This window comes from Pterocles gutturalis, unplaced genomic scaffold, assembly GCF_000699245.1.
Source record: "Pterocles gutturalis isolate BGI_N339 unplaced genomic scaffold, ASM69924v1 scaffold8330, whole genome shotgun sequence".
NCBI lineage: Eukaryota > Metazoa > Chordata > Aves > Pterocliformes > Pteroclidae > Pterocles > Pterocles gutturalis.
This window is the reverse complement of record NW_010143646.1, coordinates 221,920-244,753: the sequence shown is the minus strand read 5'-3', so window position 1 is coordinate 244,753 and position 22,834 is coordinate 221,920.

Below are 22,834 nucleotides of genomic sequence, written 5' to 3'. Positions count from 1 at the left end.
CAGATATCATATTAACTGCAGGGAGTACATATCCCCAAAGAGTCAGGAAATGTACTGCATTATTTCCACCTTTTATGTCCACCAAGTAAGTGACAGTCCCAAAAGCTGACTCAACACTTGATTCTGCCTTTTAAGTTTCTTTTTCTTTTATTACCTGACAGTGTGTTTTTGTCACACATTGAAAAGCTACTTTCATCTCTATAGTAGGGATTTTACAAGGCTTGGTTTCTTCACCATTTCCAGCAAGTCTAACAATAACAATAAATTAAGTCTAGTAAATAATTCCCATTTGAGAGAGAACTTTCTGAAGTCTTCTGAGACCCCCTGCATAGGATAGACCTGCATGAGAAAGAAAGTGCAATGCAGTGCAGCAATATCCTTCAAGTGTTTTTGTTGAATATCCCATCCTGGTGTGTGCAGAAGACACTCTTCTAATACAAATAAACTTAAAGGAATGCTACTAGGGAGAAAGCAATCTTAACTCTAGGTATGTGATATCAAGTACTGCCTGACATGACCATTAATGCTCAGACACAATATTTTGTCATTATACCAGGCAGGCCAGTAGTAATTTCATCTTAATAGTCAATTGCAGTTCAAATACATTCTTTATAATTAGGAAAGGAAAAGGGAATGACATAAAAAGAGCTTAGTGATATTCTGTAATTCCATTTTATCCCCACAGTTTAAATTCTGTGTGAGTCAAAAAAAAAAAAAAAAAAAAATTAAAAGAGGTACAGGGAAGGAGAACATGAATAATTGAAAGTTTTTGTAGAAGTGCAGTGGTAGATAAAGTCTATACAATCTTGTGGTGTGGAAAGATGAACAGAGAATAACTATTTCTTCTCTCCCTTCCTATCCAGCAACCAGACAGCATCAGAAGAAATTAGCAGAGGATATATCCAAAACAAGAAAAAGGTATTTCTTCAAGTTATCCACAGTTCAGCTGTGGAAGTCTTTCTCACAAGATGCTCTAGAGGCTAAAAGTCTACCTAGGCTAAAGAAGCAGCTGGGAAAAAAGCCATTGAGAGCTGATGCATGCAGTAAGAGAAAGAAACCACCTCTTTTTACACATGTCCTGGTCCCAGACAACTGGCAGTTGGAAAAGGACTGTGGAGAAGTACCACTATGGTTCTTACACCTTTTCCTTGGCACTCTTAACATCAGGGACACTGGGCTACAGTGATGTTAGTCTGGCACTGCACAGCTCTTCTTAAGCTATCCCATGCCAAGAAGCATTGGATTGGCTTGCATTTTGTGAATGAGAACGTTAGAGATATGAAATGTAACAAGTGTTACTTGCAATGAAGTCACTGGGCAATAGACAATGAGACAGATCCAGTATAAATCACACCAGTTATGTTTGCAGCACAGGCTGCTCCCCTTCTAGCCACTGAGCAACACTAACCATCAGTATGCTTAGTTTTGAGGTTTTTTCCCCCCCTACAAAACCAAATACAGAGCTTCCATCTCAAAGTCACACTCAAACTTCTACATCTTAGTTTTAACCTAAGAATTGAGAAGCAGCCCATTACTTTTATTTTTACAAAATCTCATTGTCACTCCAGTTTCTTGAAATTGTGAGGTCTGACGTTGCTGTTCAATTGCATATGTAGAACATAACTTATAAGCAAAAAATGGAATTTGTCACAGAATAATTTCTCTGTATGACTCCTTTATTGCAGCCATTGATAAGGTTTTATAGATAATATTTTTCTTCATATATTTTCTTGTATACTGGACAAATCATAATATATTTACCTTAGTATGATTTTGATGATTCTTGATGACTAATTTCAGAGTGATACACCATTAAAAACCAAATTTTAACTGCATCCTGACTGGTTTTCCTTCCTGTGTAGTCAGACCTTCCTTTAAGCCTAACACTCAGCAGTGTTTAGTTTAAAAAAAAAAAAAAAAATTATACCCAAAGCTTCATTTTCCACATTTACTTTCTCTCAATCTTTGGTTTCTCACAACCTCCAGTAGAATTATGGACACCAGAATGATGGAACTTCACTCCTATCGTTAAACCATGTGAAGCAACAGCCACAGCTCTGAACAAAGCCATGCTATTCACCCACACCCTATGGGTAAGGCCAGACAAAAAAAATGTATAAACAGCCTGGGAATACTCAATGCCTTGAGTGCTTTCTCAAAAACTTCAGTCTTTCTGTTCCTGTCCAATCTGGTTTTCTGTTTTTCAGGCACAGGGCAGGTACCAGACTCATTTGCACTGATACATTTACAGGAAATTTCCATAGCAAATGAGTAACTTAAGCTCAGACACTCTTGGATATTACCGCATGTTTAATGGGGCTTGTCTGACCTTTTTCTGGGTTATACAGTGCCACAAGCAAGAAGTTTTGTTTTGAAAATCAGAATTTTGCCGTTAACTGTAACTGTATCTTTAGAACTTTCTCCGTGTTTTGTAAGTGCTCCTTTGAATTCCCTCCATGTGTTTGAATAACATCCAAATATCAGGCATCACCATCTATGCCTTGCTGTACCTCATCTGTTTGTCTCTGAAATGCAGCAGGCGCACTGAGCACCCCATAAGAAAATCTTTTGTACCTGAACAGCCCCTCATCCAAGCTCCCTGTTGGAGGATTTTTTTCTGCTGTGGCTCCAGGGTTTCTGTTGGCAGGGGTGGAACAGTTGGGGTGGAGAAACCCTGCTACCCCTATCAGCCTCAGAAGTTCAAAAGCCAATTCTCCAAATTCATCTTGGTGAAATTGTACTGAGGCTTTACTCTAGTTGATTTTAAGTCATATCCTTTTACTAAGCCCTCATCTGTACTGAATACAGCACAACAATTTTTCAACTGCCAATTGTCCTCAGTCACTAGCACATTGTGGTTTCAGTCAGTTAAAATTCAGGTGGCAGCTTTCTGTCCAGCAATGTGGAGGGACATCCACTACATTTTTCCTTTTCTGTGTTCAACAAGTGCTGCCTCTGTGGTGCAATTTAGTGGCAGTTCCTGCATGCAAGCATTTATCTTCCTATCACTAGCTGCTTTGCTACTAAACCAAACTGATTTTAAAAGTCTCCCCAAAATAGCGAAACAGCATGTATGATCTGATTATTTTTAGGATTGACAAAAATACAGAGTTAATTTTCAGGACAAGTTTATATTCATCCTTTAAATTATTTGTGATAGGCATATAATAGTCTTAAAGACACTTTCATGCTTTCATATTTCATCTTATCAAATTCTTATACATAAATGCAGGATATTAAGCAATGAAAAGTACTTTTTCCAGATAATGTAGGAAAAACAGCCCTTTGTGTGGTCACATCTTCTGTGTCACTTTCATAAAACAATATTCAAGTTTATGAGCTTATATTGCAATATCTGCCTCTCACTCATTACACTGGAGCTTTTTCATGGTTCTTTCATGGCATGAATATTTTATTTTTTTCTCCTTCTCTTTTAAAATATTATTGTAGTTGTCAGCATTCTCAGTTGTGCTCTATGTAGAGGGTTTAAAAGACATGGAAATGCCACTTCTCCAAACAGAACTCAAAACTATTAACCACCTGCCGGCTAGAAAGGAAAACAAAAACACGAACTCCCAAGGTTTTGTTACATCGAACCTAAAGCAATAAACATCCGAAACACTATTTAAAACATTCCCACCTCATCAGCTCCTTGTGCAAAGCTTATATTGTAACCAAAGCTGAAATTGAAACAAAACACCATCACTTCCTTATAGCAAAAGGAAGAAATCAGGCAGTTTTTACTATGATGCTATTGAAGGAGAGATAAATAGAAAAATAAGGAAGTTGCTGACCAACAGGCAGTGACAGAATCGAGTGACAGTTGTTCATTCAGAACTTATTGAAATGCTGTCTTTTGACCTGTTTGGGATATTGACATATGCTATATCTTTCCAAGTTATTTAATCTGAAATTTATGGCATTCATGAGCATATAATGCTGTTGGCTTTCCATTTGCTAACCATCACAGTTGTATATGAAATGAGAACACAGTACCAAAACCTGGAGTTTAATAATTACAAAACTTCCTTTTTCTGAGATGTACACCAAGTGCTGAATTTTGAACTCCATTACTCTTATATCCCTGCCATGCACTTGGGTTGCTTGAAGCTAGAGCAGAACACAGTCCACAATTTAAGGAATACAGTCTGGTGTTTTCAAAGGTTCCTTCATTCCCAACTAAATGTTATAATTTAAGAATTTCTAAATTTCCTACTGACACTACTAGCAAATAAGTCTACATGGAAGTAGAACGTGCATCTGGTACAGTTATAAAGTAGTTACAAGGTAGAAGGGGAAAAAATACACTAACATGTTTTACCAGCTTTGAGAATGTGCTAGATATAATACCTAACTAATAAGATTTTATACAGAGTACTAGCAAAATTTGAAGAGAAAAATTAAAATTCAGTGTATGGTGAGCACCTATTTGATTAGCTCTGCAGAAGCCCATTATTGGTCTGCTACATCTAGTGTCAAAGAAACAGTGGAAAGTGAGGGGCACGGTCTCTTTTACACTGGCATGGTCACTGAAACAAGCATTGACTTCCCTGCACATCTAGCAGCAGGAAGAGATTTCACGCTTTGAGAATCTGAAGACACTTTTAGGCTGACCATTTTTGGAGGTTCCTTGCAGATTAAGCTTCAAATCTACAGGAAAAAGATACAGTGAGAGTGAATGTGAATTGCAAAATAAAGTTTTTCAATGGCTCTGATTTATCAGATGGTGCCATAATTTATGAGGTTAACAGTGCCAGATATGTACCTCAAAAGTGCACAACACAGTCACAACTTACAAGTTTTCTATCAGTTATGAGTAGGACATCAGTCTATTTCTAAATATGTGTTCAAAACACTATGAAATGAATCACTGTGATTTAACACATTAGGCCAAAGATACTATGCAATAGGGACGGCATTAAAACAAACTCCTTAAAATTTGCAGAGATTAAACTATACAATGAAAGGACAAAAATATTTTTTTTCTATTGTTCAAGTAATCCTTTTTCATTAGTAGAACTACCGTGATTGTGATATTTAACAGTTGTATGTCACTTTAAATCTTACAAAACTGTGTGAACATGAATTATAAATGAACATTAATAATACACCTCTGTCTAAAGTATTTAAGTATTTATTAACTCTACTTCACAGCCGTGGAAACTAAGACAAAGAGAATGTCAAGTTTCAAATTTCAAATGCTTAAATTTAGGTATCAAAACCTGTATTACCTTTACATTATTTTCAAAAGCTCTGAGGACCAAAATATAACTTGAAACTTAGAGATTTTGGAGGCCTCACCACATCTGAAGATCAGGCTATTTATTTAGGAATCCCGGACAGCAGCCCAGGATTAGGACAGCAGCCCCTCACACAAGGTAGGAGACGTACTCATTAGTGATTCATGTTGCTTAATTTCAGCCCTGTAGATACTTTAGGTGTCCAGCGTAATTATCCAGGATATATCTGTAGTCAACAGGAACTGAAAGATGTCATCAGAGTTTAGGTCATTCTATCCTAAGAGCTGCATCTAATCTCCGTGAGATGGAGTAAAAATAGAGAGAGGAACAGTTTACAGTGGTCATCTATAAGCCATATGAGGTAAATACAACCCAAATGCACAAGCCACCCACAACTTCCCTGCACACAGCATCGATTCAAAACCAGAAAGGGCTAGTATGTTGCAAAAGACCTGCGAGATCAGACTGCCGTCATGACAAAACAATACAAAGATTGTGCAAGGGTTATATCTTTGTCTCCAAACTGCATGTTTATTCCAGCTGCAAAGAGATAAAATAGTTCTTCTGTGAGACACTGTATATTTTAATAGCTTACTATTACAATTAAAAGAATTCTTATGCAAAGGATGCTTCATAATTAAACTTTTAAAAGCTGCAAAACACAATGCTGTGCAGAAGAGTCCCTAAAATATACAATCCAGTGTCCACGTAGAAATAGATTAAAAGCTTGGACATGGATTTATCCAGACAAACTGTTCTTCCAACTGGGTATATAAGTTTTATAATCTATATGGATATTACTAAAACTGCTATGAATGAGGTTGATTCTTTATGCACAATCAGTTCCCATTGAATTTAAATTACTTTCAGTAAAGCACTGATGCAGATAAAATACTCTAAATGTACAGAATATTAAGCAAATATTTATATTAAAAAACTGCTTTCAGGTCAAAACGGGCTCAGTGAAGCACAGCTCCCATAGAGCCTTGCAGAATATTAATGCTCAGTAGATCACGAGGTGACAACAAGTATTCCTATGTAAAAGCTTGAGGTGGCATAAAAGGAAGCATTCAGATGACAAGCCTCAACAAAAGAAACGTACAACATGGGGCGTGATACTATTGAGATGTAAATGAGGTGAGAAATGTATGGAACCAAACCTGCTTAGAGTCAGGAGTGTCTTGTAAAACAGGGACAACAGCGTGTTTAGCACGAGCAGCTTCAGCTGGCTGGTATGCCCACTAGAATTTGCATAAAGACTACCTCACTGCAAGAAGCAATAAGTGAATAAAATATTTTAGGTGAATTATAATGTAAACTCCTACTAGAGAAGGATGAAAACTAGACTATCTGAACCAACCTCTTTTGGTGTCTACGGAGTCTGGATCAGAATCAAAATGTCAGGTTCAGGCTACGATCTGGTCAATGTGGAGAAAACTAAAAACACAAAAAGGGCTAAAGACTACAGGATTCATCAAGTGAACCTGCAAGGGACACTATCACTTGAATGTATTTCTTACAGAAACAGATGAAGAACAGGAAAAAGGAGCAATTTTTACTTTGAAATTGAAAACCCAAGTTAATACCCCTCTTGGGAGCATGGGTACCAAACCCACTTGTTAGTCATGCTCCTAAATGCAAGTTTTTCTTTCCCCTTACTTGCCTGGACAGAGGAAATAAAGCCATCAAGGATGGCTCAAGCTCCTGTTTGACCAGACCAGCAGAAGTGACGAGTTACTGTCTGTGTGATTCTATCATGATCAGCACACAGCAGGAGGAAGACAACAGGAGGAACTGGAGATCTTCCACCAGACTCTATTGCCTAGGCAATCAGGTGGGAAAAACAACTTGTTGCTCTTAAAAAGATGATCTAAATTAGTTCACTATAAGGAATGATACTCTAGGTAACTAACCTTGATTAGTTGTCCAGACTGTCCTAATGAACTGTACAGACAGAGGCTTATAAATAAATAAATAAATAAGCAATTTGTCCTATCCTAGGCAAGCATAATCTGTTACTGCATTTCTCTTCCACTTCTTCCTCATGGTGGCATATGTTTGCTTCAGCAATGTACCCCCCAGTCTTTATTGATTATGGAAGGACCCTTGACGAGGCACCTCGACAGCTGAATATGTTTCTTTACTACATCCCCTTCCAGACAAAAGAGAAGCCAAATCAAGAGTCAATAACTTCCTGAGACAGGTACCCCCTGGGTTGTATAGGTGTTCTTCAGGGTGGAGTTCTACTGGATCAAAACAGGTCTAAATTATAGATTTCTGTTCTCTTAACTGTGTTGCCCCTGGATTTAAAGACTAATAATCTCTGTTTGAAAGAGTCAAAGGAACAGCAAATTTTATCACAGTGGCAAAACTACATATTTATTAGTAGAATGATTCTGACAGCTTTAGCAATAGAGCTCTGTCTACCTGGTAAATACATCCCAATAGCAACCACAAGTGTTTGCATCTGGTTCAGATTTTGCTCAACTATTTATAAAACTCCTGTCTACCTTGATGAAAATGAGCTTAGGATGTGCCCCTCCAGCTCAACCATTTAATAGAGAACCTGCATGATTTCTTTCACACCAAAAACTGTTGTATTATGTAAATGCTATTGCTCCAAAAAAAGATTGATGTTGTCCTAGTAATTAACTGTCTGGTTAATTAGACCTCGTTCCCTTTGCTCAGCAACCTGCATTCACGTACATATACAGAGTGTTACAAAAATAAACTAATAAGCTTTAATTTTTCTGTGCAGAATTGCTAGGAGATTGGCAATAACAAAAAAATTAAGTCTTATTCTGGAAGCTGAAAATCTATTAAAAATGGAAATGCAGCTTTTCTCCAAGAAGCAGAAATCCAATAAAAATGTGAATTTTGTCATGTGGAGTGATGGATTTGGAGCACTCAAGAAAGACAAATGAATCATGCTGAGCTGTTAATATCCCTGCCAGTTCTATGGCATTCCACGAGCATGTGAAACTGTCTTTGTTTGCTTTCCTAACAACCATCTCTTAAAAGATTCTCTGGGAACATAGGAAGCTTGTGTAGTGGGATAATTGTTTCAACAGCTTGGACACTGATTTTTTTTTTTTTTTTTTTAATGAGTAATAGAGGACTCGGATCATTACTATGGAGCGTAATACTTGATGTCAATGGGAACACCGACTGTAATACACAAAGATGATTAAGAAATAATACTCCTGCAAGAGCAGAAAGTGGTCTTTATTGGCTAATTTATATGTCAGTGTTGATGCTGTTGTGAATTTCTAGTTTATTATTTTTTAATAATAGTAATAATACTTGTATTTACTAAACAAGGGTAGTAAAGATTGTAAATTATTAATCCTTAACAGAGACAGAATCACCTCAAGGATGCATTAGGGTATTTGGATTATGTGCCCACTAACGCCTTAAAAATAAAGAGCCCTACACATTTAGGACATATTTTACAAAGGTCTAGCATGCACCTTTGACTCTACCCATATTTTACAGTAGGATACTATACAAATATTTATAAAATATTTAATAAACTATGATACTATTGTCTAGTTTAATAAAATTAATCTTTGAAGAACTATCTTAGGAAAATAGATGTATGAAATGAGAGATACATTTTTCAATTGACACAAGGAGATATACAGTTCTAAAAAGTAAATAAAATTATTTCTTCTAATCTGTCTCATGGGGAACTGCCTCCTCTGCAATAAAACAAACCAATCTCCTGCCACATGACTAAGCCACTAAATAATTCAGGATAAGGGCATAAAATAAGAAGAGTAAAAATACATTGTTCAGTACCCTGAACAAGACCTCCAAAGATCTTTACTTTTTATCTATCTATACGTATACATATACAAATACCCTAATTCAAGGTACTGAATAATGCCTTCTGCAAGACATTGCTAAGTGTGTGTATATGTATATGCAAAGTTGAAATTTTACGGAAATACTGTTAGGAAATCCTAATGGAATTCTCACATGTACATATGTACTTTTTTGGTGAAGAAAAATAAACTACTGAAAAAAACCATATTTCACAGCAATAACAGGTTTAATCACACACAATCAAATAATCTGAAGAGAAAACAGGAAAATTCATCATTGTTTAAAAATGTTACTCTAATGCAATAGGGGGTTTTATTTGTTTGTTTCATTGGAGTTTGGGGGTTTTGGTTTTGTAGAAACTATAACACAGCAGCTTGAAGTACCACTATACAGATAAGAAAATATGAGGAAAAAAAAATAAAGATAGAACAGCTTCAGTCTGGTAAAAAAAAAAAAGTATCAAATATATGGCCAAGAATATGACTTTTGGAGTAAATTGTTTAGAAACAGCTCAAGCTGCTGTGTAATGCCTATTAATAAACTGTAGAAATAATGCCACTCTAACAAATGTAGCAGATGGTGGTAAGACACAGAAAGGAAAAGCATTTTTGTTCCATGTGCTCCTAATGTTATCTGATCATCCAAGTCCTTAGGCATTCTAGTTTACTGAAGGTATCGGTTAAAAAATTAAAAAAGATCTGATATCATGTTGGGACATGAATCTTAATGCCAAAACGGCACATATTTATTTCCTGTTAATGGCAGATGTATTATATGCGCTCCAGCTAAGGAACTGCATACTCAGGAAATTACATGATGGTCTATCATAAAGTTTGGGTACTGATAACAGAAAGAATATATTTCAGAAATGTGCAGATGCCTTATTTTATAAGCCTAACATTTTTTATTATTAATGTGTGTACAGTACCACAGATAGCCACTAATGGATATGAAATGTTAAATTTGTTTTCTCATTCTCTTTGTCGAGCTTCCTGTCCTAGCAAATTTACTATTGTACTGGGAGCTTCTGTCAGGATCTCTAAGGTGCTTTCTGTAGGTACTTTAAATTCCTAGGGAGTGGGCTGGACTGTGAGATAGTGCTCTTGTGACAGAGGAAAATATCCTTGGTCCTCAGAGACAACTCCCTCCCTATTGCATCTCACGTGGAAAGGGTGCAGAGGGCTGTTCCGCATTCACATGAGGTCAGGATAACGCCTATCTTGCTTTTCACCTGTAATAATTTATGACTTTGGTTTGGGAAGTTATGCTCCCACCCCCCTAGACTGTCACCTCCCTTTATACTTGGCTTGGCTTGCCAAACATCCATTGACTTTACCAATGCAAGCGCCATGGTTTGAAGAAGATATGCAAAGCAACGTGCTTCACAAGAGCTGAGCGTGCCTAAACTGGACACCTGACTGCCAGTGCTGGCAGCAGCCTAGCCACGGCAGCACAGCCTCAGCTCAGGTACACCTGTCCTGATGAGAGCGTGATGTTACGTACCGGGAGCTGTGCGTAGACTTACTCCAAGTAGGTCCCCCTTCAGCCAACGTGCTGACATAAAGCTATCAGCCTGAAGCTACAGAGCTAAATCTATGTGTGACACATTACAGCACATATTCTTCTTCAACCACGATGAGGGGCTGAAGACAAAGGATAACTAATACTCAAACCTCTTTTCACTACTTTCCCATTACCAAGGACTGGATACTTCCTAATTGATGCTTTCAATTCATAGTAATTAATTGTAGCTAGACTTCTTTTCATCTCTTGAAATACATAGTATCACAATGGGCTCAAACAGAAGAGTGTAAAAGCAATCTATATTACTGCTAAATAATCATATTCACTGGTTTTTATCTTAGCTTTACATGCCTTTCATCTGCTTTACAAACATTAAAACTCATTTAATATGCTTTTAAAAATGAATAAGGTAATATAAAAGGAGCATATTAATGGCTGTACATATAACTTTCTACAGTTTTAGTCAGGTTTATTATTTGGTGTACTGTAAATCAAATTAAGTACAAATATTAGTACTGACAATGTGTGTATAATTAGTGTTTAATCTTTACTGCCTGAACATGTATGAATTGTAAAGGAGTAGGCACAGAGTTCTGAGTTATATCTAGGTATATAAATGGCACATTTAGACATACACCACTGTAATTTATGCATACATTGCTCACACATAACCCTGTGATGACTTAATTGTGATTTTTAGCAGCTAAGCGTACAAAATCCTTGAAGGAATTTCAGAACTTCTTTAAAGAAAATTAGTAACTGGAAACTTAGAAGATCACATTTTCTGGTTTCTTACAATTTCCTCACTGAAAATATATGAACAAATTCTCCTATTACAAGTAATATAGGGTTGGGGATATCTTTTTTCCCCTTTCCTACACCTTGAGAAAATCTTACCAAGACAGAATTTTCACTGTACACTTTTGTGAACTAGCAAAGGATGGAGGTCACTTAGACAACCATTCTAGCATGAGGATAAAATGATTATATCCTTTTTAGATGTAGCCATCATATTGTTATTAAATCTCATAGTTAAAGAGCTTTCACCTACTTTGAGAAATATATTCTATATATGATGGAAAATGTCTAAATGTTCTAAAATGTGTTCTCTTTGCATTTCCTGGCTATACTGAAAAGTGACTAAATAATCAGATTAATTACAAAAAAAAAAGTATTTATTTTTATTTTACTATTCCCTTTCTCTTAAACACTCCACCAAAGCACGGGCTGACATAAATGACAATGAATCACTATTGCACTGCATGAACGCCTTGAGCTTCTCAATATAAGTAAGGTGAGTATATCCTTTTATCCTCTCGGTTAAAAAAAGAAAATCAGTAAGCTGCCTATATAAAGGTGGAAGGATTTGATGTACATCAGAACTATGCATCATACCAAAGAAGGACAAGTATAAAGATGTAATGTAAACTAAAAAGATATATTTTATTGCCTGAAAGTAGCGATTAAATATTTCAAAACTGTGTATTTTTTGGCCAAGAAGAAGAAAAAGGAGAGCTTAAATATTTGAGACAAATATTTGAGCCAATCCTCTTGCACTTATAAATTAATGTACATTAGGAAAGGCTACAGCTGTTTAGAAATCTCAGTAAATCAAGAAGATTAAACAGCTCTAGCAGTATTGTTTAACAGTATTCTAAAGCACTCTGAAGCATCCAGACCCATCTTCCTACACTTCACTTTGTGGTCCTACAATGAGTTTACCTGATTTCCCCTTTCAGGTCATGAGAGATTATTTTTTTTTCAAATTGGAACAATCTGCTGGTGATATAGGATTCTTTACTGTTCTTTTATTGAAAGAGTATCAAGCCCTGAGAGAGTTAGAATTATTAAAAATAGCATCTTAAGATGTAATACAGACATGTGCATTAGCTGATTGTGTCTGTGCCGACTGTAGGCTGAAAGAACCCTCTTCTAAACAGTACTGCTAAAATATTTTTTATGAAATCTCTGTATTTTGACTTGGCACCTTGTACCTTTTAGGTTGCACAGAGACTCACAAGTCTGCAAAATGCAGTCAAGACCTATTACAAACTCCCAGTCTGGAGGAGCCTCTGTTACCTCCAACACTGCATACTGGTTAAACATCAGGGTTGGGGAGAGAAGGTACTGGTGTTTTCCTGCTGTTAAATTAATGAGGATTTACCATGTAAATGTTTCCTCACCTTTCAAATTTTCCCTTGTTCTTTTTATTTTCAATCTACTTGTCTCAATTCATCACATGCAGAAATCTATTTTTAAATATATTCACACTCAAAGTCCCCAAATGCCTTAATTCGACTTATACCAAATATAATCACTTAAAGCTTGGGTCCAGTCTTTAATTTCAGACCCTCTAGGAATATTAACCTTCATATTAAGGCCACAGTTCACTTATTCTCCCTAGTGCTCTTCATGGCAAATACCCAGGACCTAATCCCAAAAAAAAGGAGCAGGTTTGGGTCAGCTTCCATGTGAAAGTTCAGGAAATCCCTTTTCCTCTGAAGCTGTGGGTTAAAGATGTTACAAATAGCATCTTAATTTCAGCCCACAACTTTATAGGAGAGTTCCTGGTTAGTTTCCTAATGACATGAATACAAATGTTTACAGTTAAGGTTTAACATAAATTAAAGACATGTTCTGCAATATTGTAGTTTAATATATTTTTAAATGATTTGTTGTTTTGAAGTATTTTGACTTGTCGCAATTTTACTGTAAGAAAAGTATGGAGAGATAAAATAGATTGCTAATAGCATAACATCGTCATATGCTGACTAAAAAAAAGAAAAAAAAAAAAAAAAAGATGCAGAGTTTGGCCTAAATCTGTAAATCTAAAAGTTTCAAGTTATGTTAACGTGCTTTTGTCAGATAATGTCACAAGACTTCAATTTCCAGATCCAGGGAAAAATAAAAAGAGGCATTTATGGAAAACAGAATGGAAGTACACTATGAATTACAAAGAAAAAAAAAATCTTAAGATACCATAATGTGACAAAAGGAACAAATAATAAGAATGTAGGAAAACAACCAAAGAAAAATGAAGAATTCATCTTAGAAGTTATGATTTTGTTATGAAATGCTAATTTTGGAATAGTACTTCTTTTCCCCTAAAACAGAAGGCTAGGGGAAACTCCTAGCTGTTCTTGATCTCCGAAAAGAAGGAAATCTTACACAGATTTAGAGATCTTTTAAATTCACATCACACTATAGAAAAAAGATACAACGTCTTACAGACCTATCACATCTGTAAGCAGACTAAAACCTTCTCTTGAACACTATGTCTTTGAGACATGGAATATTAAAGAAAACCATAAGAATTTGCTTTAAAAATCACCCAGAAAACAACCTAATTTCCTCTCCAATAAAGGCCGATATCTTGCCAAGAAGAAACAGATGAGAACAGTGCTCAGAATACATAGGTACAATGCAATGAAAGTATAAAGGTAAATTTGAAAGTGTCACAGTGCTGGAGTATAACTTCAGTACAAATCACTTAACATTTTCATACAAAAAAGTGGAACAGATAAGTGAACAAAAGCCCAGTGAAGGATGTGGAACAGAGCTGTCCTTTAAGACCAAAGAAGGTCACTGTTTCGTTCTGTGAGCAATGCAGTAGTTATTAATGCCTTATTTCAGTTGGAGTTAAATGCTAATTGTCTTGGGTACCTTTCAAAATCTCTACCAATATTCTTTCGACTTATAGATTGGCAAGTATTTTGAACAGAGAAGGGGTTAAATCAAATCATCTCTTCCCAATGGACTACAGAAATTAAATTCAAACTTTTTTTTTTCCCTTCAGTTGAAAATCAGATTTGAATGCTCTGATTCCTCATGCATCATCAGGATTTATTCATGAGTCACAGCTGAATGCACGATATGTTGTATTTATATGACTAAACACATATTAAAGAAAAAAAGAATCATTTCCATTATCTTGATGAATGTCTGTTTGTCAGTATCTAAAAGAATATCAATCCTGCAAGTTGTAAGTATTTAGTTACTCTTTCAAAAACATCTTTCAGGCATTGTAAGACACATAACTACGGCATAAGCAATGACCTTTAAGTGTATCTTCTTTCCCATTATCTCAACACTGTGAAATGGCGATACTGAAATCTTTGTAATATCTGCACAGAAGCTATTTATTTTAAAATCATTTCACCCAGTAAACCAACCATAATTTTATTAACAATAGCAAGAAGTTGATATGGTATTCAAAGGAATACTAAGATGCTATTCACCTTAGCTTCTTTTACAAAGAATCTCTCAGTTCATTTGTATTTCAGTAAAAGGGCACATGATAACTTTAATTCTTTATTAAACTTTTTCAATTAAATTTCTAAAACCTTATCAGGTGTAGAGCATCTTCAGGGAACAAAACTTTTATAATAACAATACCATGGAAGCTTGTAATCTTTAAAATGACTTATTCACTATGATTAATTTACCCTTTATTTGTATCTGTATATCTAAAGGGCAAATGTCACTTTTAGAGTTATTATTTCAGACAGAAAAATTTATACAGAATTTTACTTTAGATGTAGGTCACATCATTTATGAGTAACTGTCAGGACTGACTCATTGCATTTTCTGTCAATGTTGAGTTTCTTCCCATTTCAGAAATATCTTTTGAAGAAGAAACATTGCTTACAGGCTGTGAAAGGCATCACATAGCTAAGCCAAGTAATATTTCTCCAACTAACAGAGAGTATTATTATGCTATGAATATACCAAGAGCAACACTGAATGTCTTATGTCTCTGCTTCAACAACGTCATTACAGGATTCTGCGCTGATTGCATGAGCAGCTTTGAAGAGCACTGCAGGCAGAAGTGATTTTCTGTAAGCCATGGTGTAAGAAGTGCTATCAAAGAAACGGCAAACAATGTTAAAACAGACACTATGGCCATGTTTGTTTCAAAACAGAGCATATAACCATCAACAACAACCCCCCACACACATAAAAAAAAAATCAAAACATGATTTAAAATATTCCCCTTTATTAGGAGGATGAAGTGCAAAGAGAAAGAGGCTGTACAGCAATGCCCAGATGTTTGCACCTCATGCGAACACAAAATGCTGGGGATTACAAAGTGCAAGCATAAAAAACCCCCTAAAATCAGACTGTATGTCAGGGAAGTGCTACTGCCAGTAATCCATCTATATTTAAATAATTTCATTTTTTACCTGGACCTGCATTAAAATGCCTCATATTATTGAAATTAAGTTTGGCAACAGCTCTTTTAGTGACTACCCTCGAGGAAGAAGGTTATTTCCTCAGAGTCTCGCAGCCAGCCACCCACGCATAGTCACAACCTGGTAACTCACAGGCTCCTTTCCAGTCCTTTTAATCCATCCTGCCAGAACACACAGTCTTTCGAATCACCATAGTACAAATCCAGCAACAGGTAGAATAGGGCAAACATCTACTTTCTAATCTGGTACTTTATCAGATCATGACCCATCTCCTGAAGGAGATCACTACTGATGTTCTTTCTAAGTGTGTACGAGTTGGAAGATGTCCTGAAGAAAAGAGAGTAAAGAACCAAGCTGCTTTTACTTTTATTCTCCCCCCCACACCCCCCACTGAATATCCACAAATGGTTTCTCAGCTGCAGTTGATCCACAAAATTGACCAAATCAGTAGTGACTACTTTGAAAGATATTTATTTTACTTATACTACTTGCTTTATCAGGTGGATTTCTTTGCCAGTCTCTTTTCTTCCCGCTGCCTTGACCACTTGCCTACAACTTTCTCTTTCTTTCCATTTATTACCAGCAGCAATATCTTACTGTATTTCACTGCCATGGTGCGTGTGGCCTTGACTAGTTACCAGTTCATTTCACAGCTTTGTTGTTTGAACTATTGCCAAAACGACTGGTTCATGTTTTTGTTACAAGCTTTGGAAAAGTTTATAGCTTGGAAAGAGATATTTTTTTCTTTCTACGCAGTCTCTCTTCCAGATGGTTGATGTTACTTTGAACAGTCTTCTCTTTCCACTTTTGAAATTATTTGGTCTGGCATTGACTTTTATATTGTATTTTTAGAGTCTACAAGCTGGATTTGTATTCCATCTAAGTTCACCTTCTGATGTCAATGAAGTTACAGCAACTTGCTTATCGTGATGATCAGTGGGTCAAATTATAACTCAAACTGAAGCTGAAAACTCTTCTCAAATAGTTGGAAATTGCACCATTAACTCAAAGTCCATAATTTTTTCCCCAAGTCATGCATTTATTACTAGATTATTTTAGTAATAAAATGATTTTCCTGCTGTGATTTGAAATGCTACAGCCAGTTTTACATTGACTATCTAATATGATTAGGCGTCTTTCGGATATAAGAAAGGTAGTGTTTAAGATGTAATATAGGACACAAAACTGGATTAAGTGGGACATTCATGAGGATCTGTGTTAGGTTGTTACTCTTTCTAGAAGATATATCATGTGCTTCAAGTCCACGATGAAACTCAAATTTGCTTCACAGTTGTGATAAGAAATATTTTATTTGGGTTGATTTCAACAGAATTTAGATATTCAAAGCAAAAAAAAATTAATTAAAAAAGTTACATTGAAGGATCTATATGAATCAAAAAAAAAAGGTCATAATAGGCATCATTAATGACTTAACAGTTTCTTAGGCCACCTGAGCTATATAAGCTTCTGCAAATAAAGCTAGTAGAATGTAAGTGTAGGATCCACATGTATAATGTATAACATATGTATGCACATACAATGGGCAGCTTTGCAGTTTCAGTTCAGCTGAACTGTACAACCTCCTCTAAATAAAGCTGGCAGAATATAAGTATAAATTCCAGAGCAATTAATTTAAAAATCTACAGTTTCTTCTGGTTTTAGCACTCTTGAGAAGCAGGCAAAGCCCATCATTCTCATTTTGACTTTCCTCTACTGCTGGAGAAGCCAGTCGGCGTGTGGGAGAGCTGTCACGCTTTGGCATGAATTTTCCAATGCCAGTGAAACCAGTAGTTACAATTTAGGTCTCGCTGTCATCTGTGAGAGCTTTTCCACTGACTTTAACTGAGCCAGGATTTCATCCAGAGCTGTGCAATTACTGTTTTGCTATATTATTTCATCTGGAATAGATGATTGTGACACATTTTTTGTTTCAAAAAAGAAACATCAGCAAAACAGGAAATCCTGCTCCACAAAAACACAGTAAATCCTCTCATCTCCAGTGCAAATGTTTAAATCTTTAAATGTTTTATTTTAAAATACATCTACTAAAAGCTCTTTCAAAACAAAACTGAAACTATGCCAGAAAGTCTACAAGGTGTATTTAAAGATTTAAAAATTCTTTATTGTGAGAAAAAGCTTTGAGACTTGAATCATTCAGCCCTGAAAAACAGAAAGACAAGAAAAGACTTCATTATGTGTAGTTAGGAGAGAGCTGTTTATACTACAGGAGGATAATGAGAACTCAGTGATCTGAATCTAGTAGATACATTTAGAATTTGTATGAGATAAATATGAGGAAGTAGTATAGACTTTTTCAGTTTTTGGCTCTGACATAGACTGTAAATTGCTTAATGTCCCTTTGTCTCAGTTCCTTCATACGTAAAATATTTTCCCTGATTTGCCCATTAGCTCTCTAAGCACTGTGGAGCTGTAGATGATCTCCCTCTGTGTCGACACAACACCTCGATGTTGTATAGACGGTGGTTTCTAGGGACCAGAAAAATACAAATAATAATGACTTTGGAAAAGAAACTTTCATATAGTTGTAAAATTTTCCTCAAGACTGCTTTAAAGCAAGATCAGAATACACAGCTAAAAGAAGCCCTGTCTAGCATGTACTTAGTACTAAAAAAAAACAAAAAAAACCGTGTCTAAACCAGTTATTTTCTGCATTAACTTTAGGGTCTGTAAGGAACTGACACATTTCTTAAATCTTCATAGATTAGCAATTTACAAATCAGTTAGATATTCAAATCAACTGGCTTTTACACCTCATTCAGTTGAACAATATGTTTGTCTCCAATGGAGACAGAACCACCTGCCAATATGGATCACATTGGAAAAAAAGAAGTATGGTTTCCCCTAAAATAAGAAAGAACCTTTAATTAGGCTAACATCTTTCCCAGCTGGCTTCTTGAACAGGTACTTGAAATAATCTGATACACTGGTAAAAAGCAAATGAAATGCATTAACTACACAAATACTCAGCTTTTCTGGAGGTAGATTAATGTCTTCTGATTCATGAACTCCTAAATCTATGGCTTACTGTTAATCTTGATATTTTTCTTGTTTATTACCAGGACTCAGGCATAACATGCTATTTATGCATCTTGTTAGTTTTTGGACTTAAATTCTGTTGTAGAAAAACATGTTTTGCACGGCTTTGTAATCATGGTGAGTTTCACTGCCGCAAGATATTTCTAAGGCCATTACACTCCAGACCAGTGTTTGCCCCCACTACACTGAGGACTAGAATCAGTGTCTAGTGATTACATAGCTGCGCAAAATTCCCCACAACAGGTTTACGAATGACTACAGCTCAGGACAGGAACTCATTTACCATCACGTTTTAAAATCCAAAATGCAGTAACTATCCTCTAAAAATTTGTGTTTACCACAGACCCCCTTCCAATTACAACAGACCATTATATCTGTATGCCATTGGGACAAAGGCTCAGACAACTTACTGACTGACTCTGCAGCTGTAAGATGAACCGGGATGCCACTCTCTTCTTAATACTCAGACTCTTTTTATTCTTGACATCATGTCACGTATCAAATTTAAAAAGGACCTTTTATTTCCTGTTCATTTGAGCAGTAAGCCTTCACCCTGCATTTCTTCTGCAAACTAAAGAAAGGTGAGCAGTATGCTAAAGCATGTACTGTAGAGAGCAGAAGAATAGAATTCTTTCTAGTTCTTAGAAAGGGAATTTAATTTTAAAAAGTATTAAACTTATTGTACCCAGTCCAATGAAAACAGAAACATCATATAAATATGAAAAAAAAGATCGTATAATATGGAATATGGAAGATGTTTGAACAATAATTACTTTAGTTTGACATTATTCTTTACAACATGTTTGAGAGCATAGCTTTTTGTTAGAGGACTCTTACATTAAGGTGAAAAGGCTCAAGAAAAAAAAACCACTGGATTCCAGGTTTGATAACTTTTCAAGGTAGAACTGTCATTTCAACCAGTGTTGGATTCTGGCAGATGGTAGGGTCAGGCACAGTACTCCTCTCCAAAAGTACTGAGAGCCTTGAATTCAAATTAGGGTCTATAACTTGTTATTCTAACTCCATAGCAAAGATGGCTACTCTGTACTTACAAACAAGAATTTGTACCAAAAAAACCCAACCAAAACCAACAACAAAAAACAACCTAACAAAAAACCCCAAACCCAAACAACTGAAAACTGTCATCTGACTTCCAAAGCAGAAAATACAGATTGAAATAAGTACAGATTCCAGGTAAAATAATGCAGGGGTCATGCTCCCTGCCTACAGCAGTCACCCAGTGACTATTCCAAACTTCCTTTTTGAAATACTCAAAGTTAAGAGGGTAGCAGAAAAACAGGGCATATAAGCACAATTTAGGAAACACTGGGATCACCGTATGTGAGATTAGGTAGAGCAGACAAGTCAAGTGGTCTTCTGCATCCTTTTTGTTTATGATCTGTGAAGATGGATCAGTGTGTCTCAAAAAAAACCAAAACCAACCCACCCAAAACCAAACAAAAATACCCCCAAAACCAACCCCCATCGCTGAAAACTAAACAAGACTCCTGGAAATGTCACCAAACTACTGGCAGACAGACACGAACATATCAGTGAGGACAGATCTGAGTGTCAAATCCTCAGACCCCATACTGTGGTATCACTGCCCAGAAGCAAAAGGCAATCAGCATGATGTAGGAGGTGTTTCACAGCTGGGGTCTGAACACACCTGTGGGCAGGGTGAACAAAGATAGGATTATCTATTTACAAGCAAGAGTAACTCTGACATTTCCACACCACAGTTGCGTCCACAGAGTGGGCACAGCTGTCAAACAGGTCCAAAAATGGCAGGTCCAAAGATCAGGTGCTGGACCTGTAAAGACAAGGTTTGACAGTTACCAGCACAAGAAGACCCCATTTCATTCTTTTCACTATGGTCAGTGTCAGCTTCGTCACTCCCAGGCCACAGCATGGCTCTGCAGTGTCACGTGAAGGACTGCCCCTAATCCACCTTCTACAGTTTCTGTAGTACAGTTTATGGCTAGGTAGGTTAAACAGCATTTACAGACACATATGTGGGTGCAATCATATCCATGCAAGCAAATAACAGAATACATCTCTCCCTTTCTTTCCCAGTCTAGGGAGCATCTTCCCCATTACCCATACTATTTATTACAAAATTTATGTTTACAATCTCACTCAGTTTCTAGCCCCCTCTGTTAAAACACGCACTCAACTACTGTGAGTTTTGCAGACCTCTGGACACGGAGATATCTGATAGTACATGGGTAGGATGGATTTCAGGAGTCTGTTTTTAACTTCAATATAGAATACAGGTATCTGATCAGAGTATATAAAACTACTGAAGAAAAATATGCATTACAGTTTTGAAATAAAGTCCTAAGTATATATTTAGCCTATGTAAGTTTCAAGTAGTATTAAAAATATTTTGATATAGTTTAGACAGAAGCAATAATTTCAATGAGAACGCCATACAAGCTGAAGAATAAAATTAAGATGCACATTATTCAGATTCTAAAAATGGATGGTAAACCTGCCCCAACATCATCTCTGTAGCAAAGCAAGGAGAAAACCACTCAAAAAGTCACTTCCACTTTTCATTCATCTTAGGAAACTGAATTAGCAGAGACCCTAACAGCAGGTGCAAACTGCAATATGGCTTTCATTCCACGCATAGATTTCATATTATCATCACTGGGAACTCAGCAAATGGATGGAAGGAATTGTGCAGCCATAACTCTTTAACCGTTACACACTAGCACACTTGTTAAAATTATCTGGAACACAGCAAGTGCTTGATAAGAGAATCAGAGCACAGCACAAATACAATGTGCTCTTTATGCTGAATCCCTCATTATGAGGAAAGTTGGGAAAATGCAAGATCTTTGCTCTATAAAGGAAACAAGCAGCATGTAAAAAACTGAAATGCTATTTCTGATGTGACATTTTGTAATGAAGTGATACTGTAAGATTATCTGGACAGCAAAGGTTTGTCTGTCCTAGTTACTAAATGTAGATAGCATTCACTTCCATAATTGTCAAATCCCTTTCATAGTATTTTAATTTGCAAAAGAACCGACTTCACTATGGAAATGTTATCATAAAGCCTAAAAAGAATTTATCTGATCAAAGAAGAATGTATTACCACCATGTCGAGATTTGCTTCAAATCTTGCATACGAGCAGTAATAAATACAACCCACTTCTATACAAAAACAGATAATGGGAACATAAGAAAAAAAAATCAACAAAAAAACTTGAAACTTTCTTTATTGAGATTATATTTCAGAAATGAAGTAAGGGAAGAATATTTACCCATAAATAAGGTTTATAAAAAAAACCACCTAAGATGCTAATGTCTCCCCAGTAACATCTGCTTGTCAAAGTACCATGCAATCAAGTCAGCAGCTGAAGACTGACAATCACTTTCTGTAATATGTTTTGGATTACAGATTCAGGATCATTTTGAGATATTGATTCCTAGTGGTTATGTATAAATTACAATATGTACCAAGTTACCTAAAGAATAATTCAATTCCAAAATTTAAATAGTGTCTCAGTGATAAATGAAAACACCATCTGTAGCTTCATAATAATTTGTTAATTGAGTATAGAGTACATAGAATTAAAGTCACTGCTGTCATCACATAACTTTTAATCTAAGCCACTTAATGCAGTCATTCAATGAAGGTTCACAAACACCAATGTATTATACAGTTGGTCTATGAAAAGCTGTGGTTTTCAGTTTTACAGCTGTACCAGCCATTCTACAATAAATAAAATTTGGAAATATATTTTTCACCAACCTGATGAATTTGGAGGGTTTATATTTAAGCTACTTAATGGTCTTTCAAGATACATTACACATATGATTTATGAAATCCGGGCTAAGTATGAAACATAAGCCTGCACTAATCAAAGGAATCAGAAACTTATGATGAAAACACAGGAAATTACTCTTATTGTCAAAGTAATGATAGGGAATAATTTAATTTTCCTTGGTCAAGGACAACATCAGCATAGTCTCAGCTTT